Consider the following 15,519-nt stretch of genomic DNA (forward strand, 5'->3'; position numbering starts at 1 on the left):
TGTTACACCACCCAATAACTTATTATTGAATTCATATTTTGAAAATCCAACTGTTAGATTACATTTTCTATATGTTCTTAACATGCATGTCAATTTTCATACCAATCGAATGTAATTTACGATTTGACTTTTAAATTCATCTTTTATGCGTTATTTTAAACTACAAAAACTTGAATTTAAATAATTAATTGATGACATGGCTATTAATCTTTGATCACCTTGAAATTTTGTAAGCACGAAAAATATATGAAAATAATGTAATTTAACAGTATATTTGTCAAAATTCACATTGAATTAAAAAATATAGGGTTGAGTTTAAGTTACACTTGATGTAACTCTACAAAATGATATACCACCCAATAATTTATTATTGAATTCATATTTTGAAAATCCAAAGGTTGGATTACATGTTCTATATGTTCTTAACATGCATGCCAATTTTTATGTCAATTGGGTGTAATTTACCATTTGATCTTTAAGTGGGAAGGCGAAAAAAATAGAGGGAAATTTTGGGGCTGAGAAATTTAAAGGTCTATAATAGCGGTCCAACCCGCCGCTATAACTCAGAAAAGGCGCTGCAAAAAGGATCCCTATTGCAACCGTTATACAAAACGCCACTACATCTCGCATATAACATTTGCTCAAAATGATATATTTATTGCGGCGGGTTTTTGGAGTGCCGCTATATCTTTGTTACTGCTGCTAAAACATATATATTGTGGCGGTTTTAGGTCTCGCCACTGTAGGACGCCGCAAAAAACCATACCTATAGCGGTGGTCCTAAAAACCGCCACAATAGGCCCTATGTACAGTGGCGGTCCCAAAAAACGCCGCAATATGAGACATATGGTGGCGTTTTATGTACCCGCCACAATAGCAGAGATTTCTTGTAGTGAACTCCTCAAAGTTCTCTCCAACATTTTGCTAAGCCCACTTGTCTCTCATGCAATACTCCACAAAATCCATGCAATCCCCATGATGTTAGTGGAACCAAATAAGTAGACCCACTTCAAATTCTCTATAAAAGGGATCCACCTTCAACAAACACAGGTATGTTAATCCAATTCTACGCTCTCCATATTTATCCCTTGGGAGATAAAAAAAACTAACTTAGCCATTTAAGGGTCTTTGACCTGTTCACCCCAATCCCCTTTGATCATTGACTTGTTCACCCCAATCCCCTTTGATCATTCTTTTCTTTTCAGGTTACAAAGTTGTTGTCAAAACCCGGCCCATTCGGTCTATTGATTTTTCAACATTATTAATATCTTTTTATTGGACAGATGTTTTTGTTAGAACAAAAATTTCAAAGTTTCTTTCTATCATATATGTAAAATTCATATTTATGATAGAATTTTCCTTTCCAAATCCCGTAATTTTAAATTTTCAAACCCAAATATGTAGTCTTGGCCTGCTTAAAATTAAGAAAATCTTGGTTTTATTTTTTCTAATAAGAAAAAAAGCTTGGTTTTAATTACCAATTGATTATTCTGTTTTTATAAGAAAAACCATTATTAGATGATGTGGTAAATTGACTTTTGGAATTGAAGGACTACTAAAGAATTCAAGAACCATCTACATTTTTTAATCTTTTGAGGCGGCCTTTTAGATGTTCTTGCTCTATTCCTTGCTTGTTGGCACATCACTAGGGAAGAATTAGGTGAAGAAAGCAAATTTTCTTTCGCTTAATTTGACTGTATACCACTGCAATTTCTGTAACTTTTTTTTTGTTGGTTTAGCCCGTGTCCAAGGCATTAGAACAATGGACGCAACATATATTGTGTCCATAATATATGTTGATCTTTTTTTCTTTTCTTTTTCTCTTTTTTTTGGAGAAATATATATGTTGATCTTTGTGTCCATAATATGTGTTGAACTCTTAACCCATCTAGCATAAAATAGGAATTTTCTATCGTATTTTTTGTGTTTAGTGCATTGGATGGAGGTCTTGCCTTTTCCTTTTTTTTTTTCCTTTTTTTTTTTGTTAAGATAAGAGGGCTTTGAGAGTTATTTTGTCTTTGAGTTTTTACAAATTTCTAGGGGTGTACAACCAGATCTGCCAACCAACCCATTCGCCCAAAACTGTCTGGGTGGACTCAAAAACCAGCTTGCTTGACACCAATGCGGTCGGTGGTGGGTCTTCGCCTCCAAAAACCAATATCGGCGAGTCATCGCATGAAAACCCATAACCAATATCTTCTATTGAACTATCTAATTATAATTCCCTAAAAATATTATAATAAAAAAAAAAAAAGATCTTTGTTGAATTTATGAGTTTTAATTAACTCAATTGATAAATTTTATAGTCATCAAACAAGAAATTTGAGTTCTAAGAGCATTAGTAGTCAGTGTGCTTAAAAAAAAAGCTTTTTGGCACACCAAAATGCTAGAGTGTGGTAGAATATAATGTGTAAAGGGTTAATTCATCAAATTGAACATATATGGATTAAATTGATAATCAAAAAAGAAATATATATATGTCCAAAGGTTTTTATTTTTATTTTATTTTCTAGAATCGTCCAAAGGTTAATTGATTAAACTGATAATGTTAAAAAGAAAAATTATTAAACTAATACTCATTACTCACATAAAAATTTTAAGGGTGATACTCATTATTTTTATTTGCTTCTCTTTTTTTTCTTTTTTCCTTTCAATTGGAAACCTATCAAATTTTGGGCCACACTCTCATTCTTCTAAATCCAATTGTTGGGCCTACCAATGGATTATTGGGTCTTATTACTCTTTATCATGATATCTAATAAAATGGGTCTTCAAGAATGGGCTTTTGTTGTGGTCTGGGTCCAGACCTTCGCGAGGCTATTTCTGTAATTCTGTACGATCATATTGGCTATAAAACTGAGAGCAAACCCTAATCCTTAAAAAATCGTCTTCTTGTTTAACGATTGTAGTTCTCTCTCTGTTTCTCTGTGTGTCTCTCGCGTTCACACACAGACACAGCTGCTTTTGTTGATTGGTCTTTTAATGTCTTTTTTTTTGGTTTGTACTATGAAGGAGAAGGTGCGATGATGATGAGTTTATATATAAAATCTCGTTAATCTGATATATTAACATGAGGATATTTCACTCATCCATTCATAATATTCTGAGCACCTTCTCTTTTTCTTTTTCTTTTTTATTTTTATTTTTAAAATTAATTATGTTTGAAAATTGTGAGTTGGGGCTTTTGTGGATTTGTCTGTGTGTTGTTATGAAAAAAAAAAAAAAAAAACCCCACTTGAGAAATGTGTTCACTTTTTAATTTTAGCTTATGGGTTTAATGGGTTATGGATGAAGCTCAAGAAATAAACAGTCTTTAAGCTAAGAAATTCTCTAAGGGTGGCATTTCAACTGGATCTATGGTTGGTTTAAGCTATAGGATTAACCTTGGCCTTATATTTTCTTCAAATTTTTCAAGTTTTGGATTCAGAGTAAATGAGTAATATATTGATCTCCGAATGGATTCTCACATTATAACCAGACCCAGAGACCAGGGTCTTATACAAGAATCATGACCCATTAACAAATCCAGAAAAAGAAAAATGAAAAAAGGGAAACCAATACCCAAAATCAAATTTTTCTTGGGGGTCCATATATTTGAACTCCAATTTAACAACTTAAAAGTTAAAATACTCTGTTTTAGTTTTACAATATATCTTCTAGGATTTTGCCTTCTTTTTTTTTCTTTTTTTTTTTTTTCTTTTTTTAACGAAAATTTAAATACTTACGATGTGTTGTGTTATATAAAGTTAAAACCCACTTGAGAAATGTGTTCACTTTATAATTTTCACTTTGGGTTAATTGGTTATGGATGAAGCTTAAAAAAATAAACACAATGTTTAAGCTAAGAAATTACTTAATGTGGCATTTCAATAGGATTTGGTTTATGCTATAGGATAACCTTGGCTTTAATTTTCTTTGAATTTTTCAGTTTTTGGATTTAGATTAATATATGGATCTCCGAATGGATTTGTACATTATACCCAGAAGGAGTCCTAAACAAGAATCATGACCCATTCCCAAATTTAGCTAAAAAAATAAAGACCCATTCCTACAATCAATTTTTACTTGCACTTTCATATATTAGAACTAAAATTCATTCAAAAACTTAAAAGTTAATATGCTCATGTTTTACAATATATTTTTAATTGGGCTAATTACAACTTATGCACTTGTAGTTTGACCGAAATTTAAGTTGTCAACTCGTGATTTGAAATTTGGCACTTTACTCACTTGAGATTAGCTCAATTAGGTTTCCGTTACTCACCTCTATTAAAAATGAGGCTAAATATGTATTTTTACTCTCTTTTATGTCCCTCTTATCTCAAAACATAAAAGAATAAGAGAAAACAAGATCAAAAAATGAGGGTTTTGTAAAAATTATGAACAAACATTACCACCACCATAGAAGCTTCTATCAAGAATCATCTCCAACAAAAACAAATTCCTTCATCCATTTCTAAGCAACCAACGAAGCCATAGCATCTAAAGCTTAAATCAAACCAAAAGATTGAGACATAGAGATAGCATCTTCATTAGACATTAAAGATACGATTTGGTAATGATGGGTACTGCTTAAGCAAGCTTGGATACGTATAAAATCATTCCAAGTTGAATCTATGTGAGTTGGATAATTGAAGAAGGTGTAGTTATACATGTTGTACTCAAAAGGAGATGAGGTTAAATCGAGGATTCGAAGCAGTCTTGGATCAATGCAACCGTCCAATGGCGGTTCTAGGAATTTTTTCCAAGATGTTCCTTAACAAACATAAATTACACAATTTAATAAAAAGAAAATTTTATATATTGACAACAACAACAACAACAGTAAAAAAAAACACGCAAATACATAAAGTTTTACAACATAAAACTTATGGAGTTCAGTTGTGGTTGTTGTTAGTGTTGCTGAACAGGGATGGACAGTGATGGTTGGAAAGAGTAAATGAGTTTCTTATTTGCTTTTAGCCTTTAAGTTTGATTTAGTTTTAGTTTAAATTGTTTAATAACTTGTGAATCTGCAAGACACTGAGGAAGTGAGGATTTTTTTTTTTTTTAATATTTGTTGAGTTAAAAATGTAATTGTGTTGGTATTGGAGTAGTGATAGTCTTAGTCTGAGATGAGATTGATCTTGTACTAGATTTTCTATTGCCATTTGGTTTGGGCCTTGTTAGTGGTTTTATTATAATTTTTTTTTCCCAAGATTTTCATTCAAGCTTTTTTTTTTTTTTTTTTTTTTTTTTTTTTTTTTTTTTTTGGGTTTTGGTTTTATAAACCAATACGGTGAAAGAATCAAAAAAGGGACTGGTTACTGGTTTTTTGGTCGGATCAAGATTCAATCGATGGTCGAATTGGTGACGTCATAAATAATATAAATAATAAAATTTTAAATTATATAAATAAAAATATAATAAGTTTATTACTAATAATATGATAGCAAAATGTAAAAACATAATATTTAGTGACTTTTTTTGTGTAAATTTAATCAAATTTCCTTAGAATGGACAATCACATGTTTAATTATAATCATAAAAATAAAAAGTTTATTATATATATATATATATATAATGAATTAATTGATGTTATATAAAAATTAAGTAACTTTTTAAGTTTATTCACTTAATTAACTAAAACTAATATTTTTTTTTTCTAATCAAAATTATCAGAAAAAGAAAAAAGAAAAGTAGTTGTATAATGAAAAAAGTTAAATTTACATGACTTTGATCAATTAATTGTATAATATATTATTGTGGGGCGCACATGATCTATGGGACAGACCCATCTACCCAGGGAGAATCCAGAGGCTCAAGCCGAGGAGGGCTATGGCCCAAGCTCAACAAAATAGCCTTTGGATACCGCCGAGGACAGCTCAATCCTCGACAGACCCAAAGTCCCCCCAAAGAAGAAATAAGGGTAAAGACGATATAGGACTGAAACTTGGAAGAAAGATCTAAAATATCAAGGGAAAGCTGCTGTTACTGCCATTTAATGCTCTGAACCTGACAGAGCCGTATTCTTTGGCTTTTACAACCATCCCCAACGACTTTGGGTATGGGCTGATGGGACAAGTATCAGTCTTGGAAAAGTTGACCCTATACGTGGACGAAGGACAATGAACGCAAGGAGATATAAAAGGAAAGATAAGTAAACTAGAGAAGGGGTTGGGAAAAATGGCCAGAAACCAGAGCCTCCCAGCCCACCTCTAGGAAAAAGACTCCAGGGGTGTAGGAAAACTGAAACTGGTACGAACACCGCGAAAAACCCACCGCCTATCAACAAGGCCTAGCCTTCCAAACCCACGCTCTACAAATGATATTGTTAGGGGCCTTTTCACGTGCGAACCCGACACTGTTACGGTCCGCCACGAATCGCGTCCTTACAATTGGCGCCGTCTGTGGGAAAGGCTTGTGTGTTGGTATGGGAAGTGGGTCGATAGAGTTTCTTCGTTATATCTAACCGTCGGTTATAGAGTTCTAGCATAAAGTTCTGTTAGGAACTATGTTTCTTGATTAGGGGCTTGGTTGGGGAGCCAACTCCCTTAAAGCCAAGGTCCCCTGTAAAGAGTAAACTAGGTACCTTGTAACGTTAACCGTATGGATAAACTCTAGGGGCTTGGCCGAGGAGCTAACTCCCCTAAAGCCAAGATCCCACACAATGAGAAAACTAGGTTTTGGACAGAACCAAGGCATTGCATGGTCCACGGACCCAAGCCTCAGGGGAAACCAACTACCTGGATGTGGAAAACTAGGTTTTGGACAGAACCAAGGCATTGCATGGTCCACGGACCCAAGCCTCAGGGGAAACCAACTACCTGGATGTGGAAAACTAGGTTTTGGACAGAACCAAGGCATTGCATGGTCCACGGACCCAAGCCTCAGGAGAAACCAACTACCTGGATGTGGAAAACTAGGTTTTGGACAGAACCAAGGCATTGCATGGTCCTCGGACCCAAGCCTCAGGGGAAACCAACTACCTGGATGTGGAAAACTAGGTTTTGGACAGAACCAAGGCATTGCATGGTCCTCGGACCCAAGCCTCAGGGGAAACCAACTACCTGGATGTGAAAACTAGGTTTTGGACAGAACCAAGGCATTGCATGGTCCTCGGACCCAAGCCTCAGGGGAAACCAACTACCTGGATGTGGAAAACTAGGTTTTGGACAGAACCAAGGCATTGCATGGTCCTCGGACCCAAGCCTCAGGGGAAACCAACTACCTGGATGTGGAAAACTAGATTGCAATGAAAACCAACTGGATGTACTAGGTTTTGGACAGAACCAAGGCATTGCAAAGTCCTCGGACTCAAGCCTGTGGGGAAACCAACTACTTGGATGAGGAACCAACTATTTAAAGAAAAAACTATGGCCCGTAAACCTCGAAATCCCTCCGAAGAGAACTCCGCGTTAGCAGACGGGTTAATACCTTGATGGCGCGGATTCCTCGGTCTACCCTCGGATCCCCAGTATCAAAGGGGTTGATGCGATACGGCGCAACATATTACCCCAAAAGCACAACCAAAGTCCCTCGCTACTTAGCTACCCTTTCAGACGAATTATTTAGAGATTATCGTTCTCGGACATTGGTCTAGCATGCATCGCGTAGTACTCAGCGCTTATCCCGGTTAGTTCCAAGAATTTAATTTATTGAAAGTTACCATTGTTATACTTGATAATATTTGTGAGTTTAAATTAGTAAGAACCCGTGTTAAAGCATTTTTTCTGCCTGGAATATCCTTAAGGGCAAGCTTGCATTTAATATTCATGCATAAAGTAGTTGTTACGGAGAAGAAAGATATGTATGGAGAAATAGACACATATTTTATTAAGACAAAGGAACAGTACAGTGTACAATGAAAAGCTGAAACAAGCTTACACTGAAGCTGACTACATAAGTAAAGGAAAATACAAGCGAGTGGAGAGAAGGCCGTGGGGACAGCTCAGAGGAGAGGTTGGCTACTGCGCCAAGTTATTGTCTAAGGAAACCATTCCTCGACACCTCCGCATGCCCATAACTCAGGCAGCCAAAGAACCTGACCTCAGGCTAACACCATCTACAGAAAAGGTGCTAGGAGCTTGAGGTTGGGAAGCCCCCACAAAAATTTGCCTGCCACAAGGTAGACAGTGCTGATGGTGGAAATTCCTTCTTTGGACATACCGAAAAACTGGCATGACCAGAACCTGCTTCGGATTTCGACTAAAAGAGGGAAGAGGACCCTCTCCCCTGTGACGAAATGGAATGCTCCCTTGAACTTGCACCTCCTTGGCCCGTACCTCCCTACTCTGAGTCTCGGGGGGACATGACGCCTTTGTGGCGGAGGGAGCTCCTTTTTCCCAATCTCTGCCTCAAGCATGATGAACTAAGGGAGGAATCTGAAGGATTTGTGTGTGAAAAGGAGAAACTTTCTCTCCTATTTATGTTAAAAGATAAGGTGGTGGCATTTAATTCGCGCAGCGTCCCAAGGAACGCTACAGACAAAACGTCTCTGGCTCGACTTCCAACGTCGTCTACAACCCTGAGATTAAAGGAGTCTCGAGAAGGTGCACCTCGAACACTGGGACGCCAAAAGGTACCGCGTGATCAAAAGTTATGGAAACACCTCTTAATTTGTGGGCCCAGTAAATTCGCGGTCCAGACCCGTTCGGCATATGGGCCCAGGGACAGAACCAAGGCCTTGTATGGTCCTCGGACTCAAGCCTATGGGGAAACCAAGTACGAAAAATTATAAAAATTACAAGTTTTTGGGCAGAACCAAGGCCTTGTATGGTCCTCGGACTCAAGCCTATGGGGAAGCCAAGCACGAAAAATTATAAAAATTACAAGTTATTGGACAGAACCAAGGCCTTGCATGGTCCTCGGACTCAAGCCTATGGGAAAACCAAATACTTGGATAAGAAAAGGTTCGACTCTCATAAGAAAGGTTACTTGGTAAAAATGTCAGGTCACTTCATCCACGGCTTAAACACCATAAAATGTTAAGGCCAATAAAGGTGTAAGGAAGGGGGTGGAACGCCCCAGCATTTAGTCGTATAAGAGGGCTATTCATTTGGTAGGGGATATGTCCTCGGACGGCTATTTCTCACACGGCATCAAGCCTTCGGTTCTCTCCTCGGCTAGTTCCGGGTGAGTACTATTTTTTTTACGGGTCGGCCTTATTGTGCCAAGCACTTCTACTAAAGCTATGGCAACATCATTTTATTATCAAATATTTTGGTCTTAGTCGTCATTGATTTAGATGCTATATTATTGTGCCGAGCAGCGCTTGCAAATTTATGAAAACATAGAGACATAACATGCGAAATAAGGTAGACAACAATTTTTATTAATATAAAAAAATCATTACAACATACAAAAAGGGGCTCAAACGAGCCTATACAAAATGTAAGCTGCCTAAGCAACCATTACATCTGTAGTACAGAAAAGTAAACTGTCAAGCGTCTTTTAAACTCGTCTTCAAAGTTTCTCCAATCTCTACCTCATTGCTGCTCATACTGAGAGAGGGACTCACTTTAAAAAAGAAAATGAATGAAGAAGAAGGAAATAGTAAGGAAGAAATCAATGACGAAGATGAGGGGGATGAATAAAGAAGATGAAGGACATGAGTAAAGAAGGAGGAGAAGAAGAGAGAGAGATGAAGAGACAAAGAGAGGAACAAAAGATAGAAAAGAAACAGCACCAGGGCGGAACTGGTGCTGGGAAGACAATAAGAAGAGGGAGGGGAAGGGCACCAAGGAGCAAAAGAGGGAGAAGCAGAAGCACTTAGCCCTTGCCTCCGCCCTGACTCCTAACACGCCGGTGCCATATTAGGTACGCTCGTGAGGAGCCGGATGGTAACGATCTTGGGTGTTCTCGACTCAGTCACGTCGAAAGTTTGACGTGACGAGTCCCTGCTTCGGATTTTGACTGAAAGAAGGATGAGGTTGATTTTGAGTCTTCGCCATCCTTGTCCCGATCGAGCCATGATAAGCTTTATCGGAACATGGCGTTTTTGGGAGGGGTGGGACTTTTGCATCCCTTGTTGTTATGGTAAAGTATTTTACGATTAAGTGTATAAACCGGCGAGTAAACCGAATCTTAAGGGAGGCTAAGTATTCCAGAGTCGCAGGAGGATGAAAAGGGATTTTTGGTAAAAACAATCACCTCCTCCTGTCCTACTTATACAGAGGGCGGAGCAGGGGGCATTTAATAGGTTCAGATCTCCAAAGGAACCAGCAAACCCAAACACGCCGGTTCCGCTTCTCCACCCCATCAAAATAAACCATCGAATTAAAGTAGTCTCGTAAATAGTGATTATTAAAAACGCGTTTTGAATACCCCAAGCGATAAGAATGCATCAAGCGCGAAATTAAAAACTGTCTCATAGACCGGTGCACCTCTTGGGCATATGAAGCGCCGCCAGCATGTTCAATAGGCCGAATGGATTGGGCCGTAGGAAGAAGTTTGGCATCACCAAAACCCCCCTGTCCAGCCCAGAGGTTGGACAGCCGGGTTTTGAGGGGCTAATGTGGGGCGTACATGATCTATGGGACAGGCCCATCTACCCAGGGAGAATCCAGAGGCCCAAGCCGAGGAGGGCTATGGCCCAAGCTCGACAAAATAGCCTTTGGATACCGCCGAGGACAGCTCAATCCTCGGCAGACCCAAAGTCCCCCCAAAGAAGAAATAAGGGTAAAGACGGTATAGAACTGAAACTTGGAAGAAAGATCTAAAATATCAAGGGAAAGCTGCTGTTACTGCCATTTAATGCTCTGAACCTGACAGAGCCGTATTCTTTGGCTTTTACAACCATCCCCAACGACTTTGGGTATGTGCTGATGGGACAAGTATCAGTCTTGGAAAAGTTGACCCTATACGTGGACGAAGGACAATGAACGCAAGGAGATATAAAAGGAAAGATAAGTAAACTAGAGAAGGGGTTGGGAAAAATGGCCAGAAACCAGAGCCTCCCAGCCCACCTCCAGGAGAAAGACTCCAGGGGTGTAGGAAAGCTTAAGTTCATACGAACACCGCGAAAAACCCACCGCCTATCGAACAAGGCCTAGCCTTTCAAACCCACGCTCTACAAATGATATTGTTAGGGGCCTTTTCACGTGCGAACCCGACACTGTTACGGTCCGTCACGAATCGCGTCCTTACAATTATAATGTTTTTGAGAAAAAGTAATCATACAATGATAGTATGTCAGGTAAAACAAAAACTAAAAGTAAAGCTGTAATATAGGCTTAAAAAAATATAAAAGCATGTGATTCTTTTTTTTTGAAAGATCCTAATATATTGTTAAGTTGCTCAAATTATGGATCAAAATTTAATTTTATTGGTGTAAGGACGCGATTCGTGACGGACCGTAACAGTGTCGGGTTCGCACGTGAAAAGGCCCCTAACAATATCATTTGTAGAGCGTGGGTTTGAAAGGCTAGGCCTTGTTCGATAGGCGGTGGGTTTTTCGCGGTGTTCGTATGAACTTAAGCTTTCCTACACCCCTGGAGTCTTTCTCCTGGAGGTGGGCTGGGAGGCTCTGGTTTCTGGCCATTTTTCCCAACCCCCTCTATAGATTACTTACTCTTCCTTTTATACTAGCTCGCGTCCACTGTCCTTCGTCCACGCGTAGGGTTAAACTTTCCAAGATTGATACTTGTCCCATCAGTCCATACTCAAAGTCGTTGGGGATGGTTGTAAAAGCCAAAGAATGCGGCTCTGTCGGGTTCAGAACATTAAATGGCAATAACAGCAGCTTTCCCTGGATATTTTAGATCTTTCTTCCATGTTCCAGTCCTATACCGTTTTTACCCTTCCCTTTGGAGGTACTGTGGGTCTGCCGAGGACTGAACTACCCTCGGCGGTACCCAAAGGCTATTTCGTTGAACTTGGGCCATAATCCTCCTCGGCCTGGGCCTTTGGACTCTCCCTGGGTAGAGGGGCCTGGCCCATAAATCATTTGCGCCCCACATTAGCCCTTCAAAACCCGGCTGTCCAACCTCTGGGCTGGACAGGGGGGTTTTGGTGATGCCAAACTTCTTCCTACGGCCCAATCCATTCGGCCTATTGAACATGCTGGCGGCGCTTCATATGCCCAAGAGGTGCACCGGTCTATGAGACAGTTTTTAATTTCGCGCTTGATGCATTCTTATCGCTTGGGGTATTCAAAACGCGCTTTGAATAATCACTATTTACGAGACTACTTTAATTCGACGGTTTATTTTGATGGGGTGGAGAAGCGGAACCGGCGTGTTTGGGTTTGCTGATTCCTTTGGAGATCTGAACTTATTAAATGCCCCCCGCTCCGCCCTCTGTATAAGTAGGACAGGAGGAGGTGATTGTTTTTACCAAAAATCCCTTTTCATCCTCCTGCGACTCTGGAATACTTAGCCTCCCTTAAGATTCGGTTTACTCGCCGGTTTATACACTTAATCGCAAAATACTTTACCATAACAACAAGGGATGCAAAAGTCCCACCCCTCCCAAAAACGCCACGTTCCGATAAAGCTTATCATGGCTCGATCGGGACAAGGATGGCGAAGACTCAAAATCAACCTCATCCTTCTTTCAGTCAAAATCCGAAGCAGGGACTCGTCACGTCAAACTTTCGACGTGACTGAGTCGAGAACACCCAAGATCGTTACCATCCGGCTCCTCACGAGCGTACCTAATATGGCACCGGCGTGTTAGGAGTCAGGGCGGAGGCAGGGGTTAAGTGCTTCTGCTTCTCCCTCTTTTGCTCCTTGGTGCCCTTCCCCTCCCTCTTCTTATTGTCTTCCCAGCACCAGTTCCGCCCTGATGCTGTTTCTTTTCTATCTTTTGTTCCTCTCTTTGTCTCTTCATCTCTCTCTCTTCTTCTCCTCCTTCTTTACTCATGTCCTCCATCTTCTTTATTCATCCCCCTCATCTTCGTCATTGATTTCTTCCTTACTATTTCCTTCTTCTTCATTCATTTTCTTTTTTAAAGTGAGTCCCTCTCTCAGTATGAGCAGCAATGAGGCAGAGATTGGAGAAACTTTGAAGACGAGTTTAAAAGACGCTTAACAGTTTACTTTTTTGTACTACAGATGTAATGGTTGCTTAGGCAGTTTACATTTTGTATAGGCTCGTTTGAGCCCCTTTTTGTATGTTGTAATGATTTTTTTATATTAATAAAAATTGTTGTCTACCTTATTTCGCATGTTATGTCTCTATGTTTTCATAAATTTGCAAGCGCTGCTCGGTACAATAATATAGCATCTAAATTAATGACGACTAAGACCAAAATATTTGATAATAAAATGATGTCGCCATAGCTTTAATAGAAGTGCTTGGCACAATAAGGCCGACCCGTAAAAAATAGTACTCACCCGGAACTAGCCGAGGAGAGAACCGAAGGCTTGATGCCGTGTGAGAAATAGCCGTCCGAGGACATATCCCCTACCAAATGAATAGCCCTTTTATACGACTAAATGCTGGGGCGTTCCACCCCTTTCCTTACACCTTTATTGGCCTTAACATTCTATGGTGTTTAAGCCGTGGATGAAGTGACCTGACATTTTGACCAAGTAACCTTTCTTATGAGAGTCAAACCTTTTCTTATCCAAGTATTTGGTTTTCCCATAGGCTTGAGTCCGAGGACCATGCAAGGCCTTGGTTCTGTCCAATAACTTGTAATTTTTATAATTTTTCGTGCTTGGCCTCCCCATAGGCTTGAGTCCAAGGACCATACAAGGCCTTGGTTCTGCCCAAAAACTTGTAATTTTTATAATTTTTCGTACTTGGCTTCCCCATAGGCTTGAGTCCGAGGACCATGCAAGGCCTTGGTTCTGTCCAATAACTTGTAATTTTTATAATTTTTCGTGCTTGGCCTCCCCATAGGCTTGAGTCCAAGGACCATACAAGGCCTTGGTTCTGCCCAAAAACTTGTAATTTTTATAATTTTTCGTACTTGGCTTCCCCATAGGCTTGAGTCCGAGGACCATACAAGGCCTTGGTTCTGCCAAAAACTTGTAATTTTTATAATTTTTCATACTTGGTCTCCCCATAGGCTTGAGTCCGAGGACCATACAAGGCCTTGGTTCTGTCCCTGGGCCCATATGCCGAACGGGCCTGGGTCGCGAATTTACTGGGCCACAAATTAAGAGGTGTTTCCATAACTTCTGATCACGCGGTACCTTTTAGCGTCCCAGTGTTCGAGGTGCACCTTCTCGAGACTCCTTTAACCTCAGGGTTGCAGACGACGTTGGAAGTCGAGCCAGAGACGTTTTGTCTGTAGCGTTCCTTGGGACGCTGCGCGAATTAAATGCCACCACCTTATCTTTTAACATAAATAGGAGAGAAAGTTGCTCCTTTTCACACACAAATCCTTCAGATTCCTCCCTTAGTTCATCATGCTTGAGGCAGAGATTGGGAAAAAGGAGCTCCCTCCGCCACAAAGGCGTCATGTCCCCCCGAGACTCAGAGTAGGGAGGTACGGGCCAAAGAGGTGCAAGTTCAAGGGAGCATTCCATTTCGTCATAGGGGAGGGGGTCCTCTTCCCTCTTTTAGTCAAAATCCGAAGCAGGTTCTGGTCATGCCAGTTTTTCGGTATGTCCAAAGAAGGAATTTCCACCATCAGCACTGTCTACCTTGTGGCAGGCAAATTTTTGTGGGGGCTTCCCAACCTCAAGCTCCTAGCACCTTTTCTGTAGATGGTGTTAGCTTGAGGTCAGGTTCTTTGGCTGCCTGAGTTATGGGCATGCAGAGGTGTCGAGGAATGGTTTCCTTAGACAATAACTTGGCGCAGTAGCCAACCTCTCCTCTGAGCTGTCCCCACGGCCTTCTCTCCACTCGCTTGTATTTTCCTTTACTTATGTAGTCAGCTTGAGTGTAAGCTTGTTTCAGCTTTTCATTGTACACTGTACTGTTCCTTTGTCTTAATAAAATATGTGTCTATTTCTCCCTACATATCTTTCTTCTCCGTAACAACTACTTTATGCATGAATATTAAATGCAAGCTTGCCCTTAAGGATATTCCAGGCAGAAAAAATGCTTTAACACGGGTTCCTACTAATTTAAACTCATAAATATTATCAAGTATAACAATGGTAACTTTCAATAAATTAAATTCTTGGAACTAACCGGGATAAGCGTTGAGTACTACGCGATGCATGCTAGACCAATGTCCGAGAACGATAATCTCTAAATAATTCGTCTGAAAGGGTAGCTAAGTAGCGAGGGACTTTGGTTGTGCTTTTGGGGTAATATGTTGCGCCGTATCGCATCAACCCCTTTGATACTGGGGATCCGAGGGTAGACCGAGGAATCCGCGCAATCAAGGTATTAACCCGTCTGCTAACGCGGAGTTCTCTTCGGAGGGATTTCGAGGTTTACGGGCCATAGTTTTTTTCTTTAAATAGTTGGTTCCTCATCCAAGTAGTTGGTTTCCCCACAGGCTTGAGTCCGAGGACTTTGCAATGCCTTGGTTCTGTCCAAAACCTAGTTTTCATTACATCCAGGTAGTTGGTTTCCCCTGAGGCTTGGGTCCGTGGACCATGCAATGCCTTGGTTCTGTCCAAAACCTAGTTTTCC

The 15,519-nt window shown here is 40.0% G+C and overlaps 1 non-coding gene across 1 annotated transcript; it reads left to right on the top strand.

Moving 5' to 3' along the window:
• The first annotated feature begins 3,019 nt into the window (after nucleotides 1-3,019).
• LOC115969659 lies at nucleotides 3,020-3,109 on the top strand. The gene has a single exon (XR_004087023.1). It is a non-coding gene; the product is annotated as a small nucleolar RNA U30 (small nucleolar RNA).
• Nucleotides 3,110-15,519: the final 12,410 nt, after the last annotated feature.

This window comes from Quercus lobata, chromosome 11 (genome assembly GCF_001633185.2).
Source record: "Quercus lobata isolate SW786 chromosome 11, ValleyOak3.0 Primary Assembly, whole genome shotgun sequence".
NCBI classification, from domain to species: Eukaryota; Viridiplantae; Streptophyta; class Magnoliopsida; order Fagales; family Fagaceae; genus Quercus; species Quercus lobata.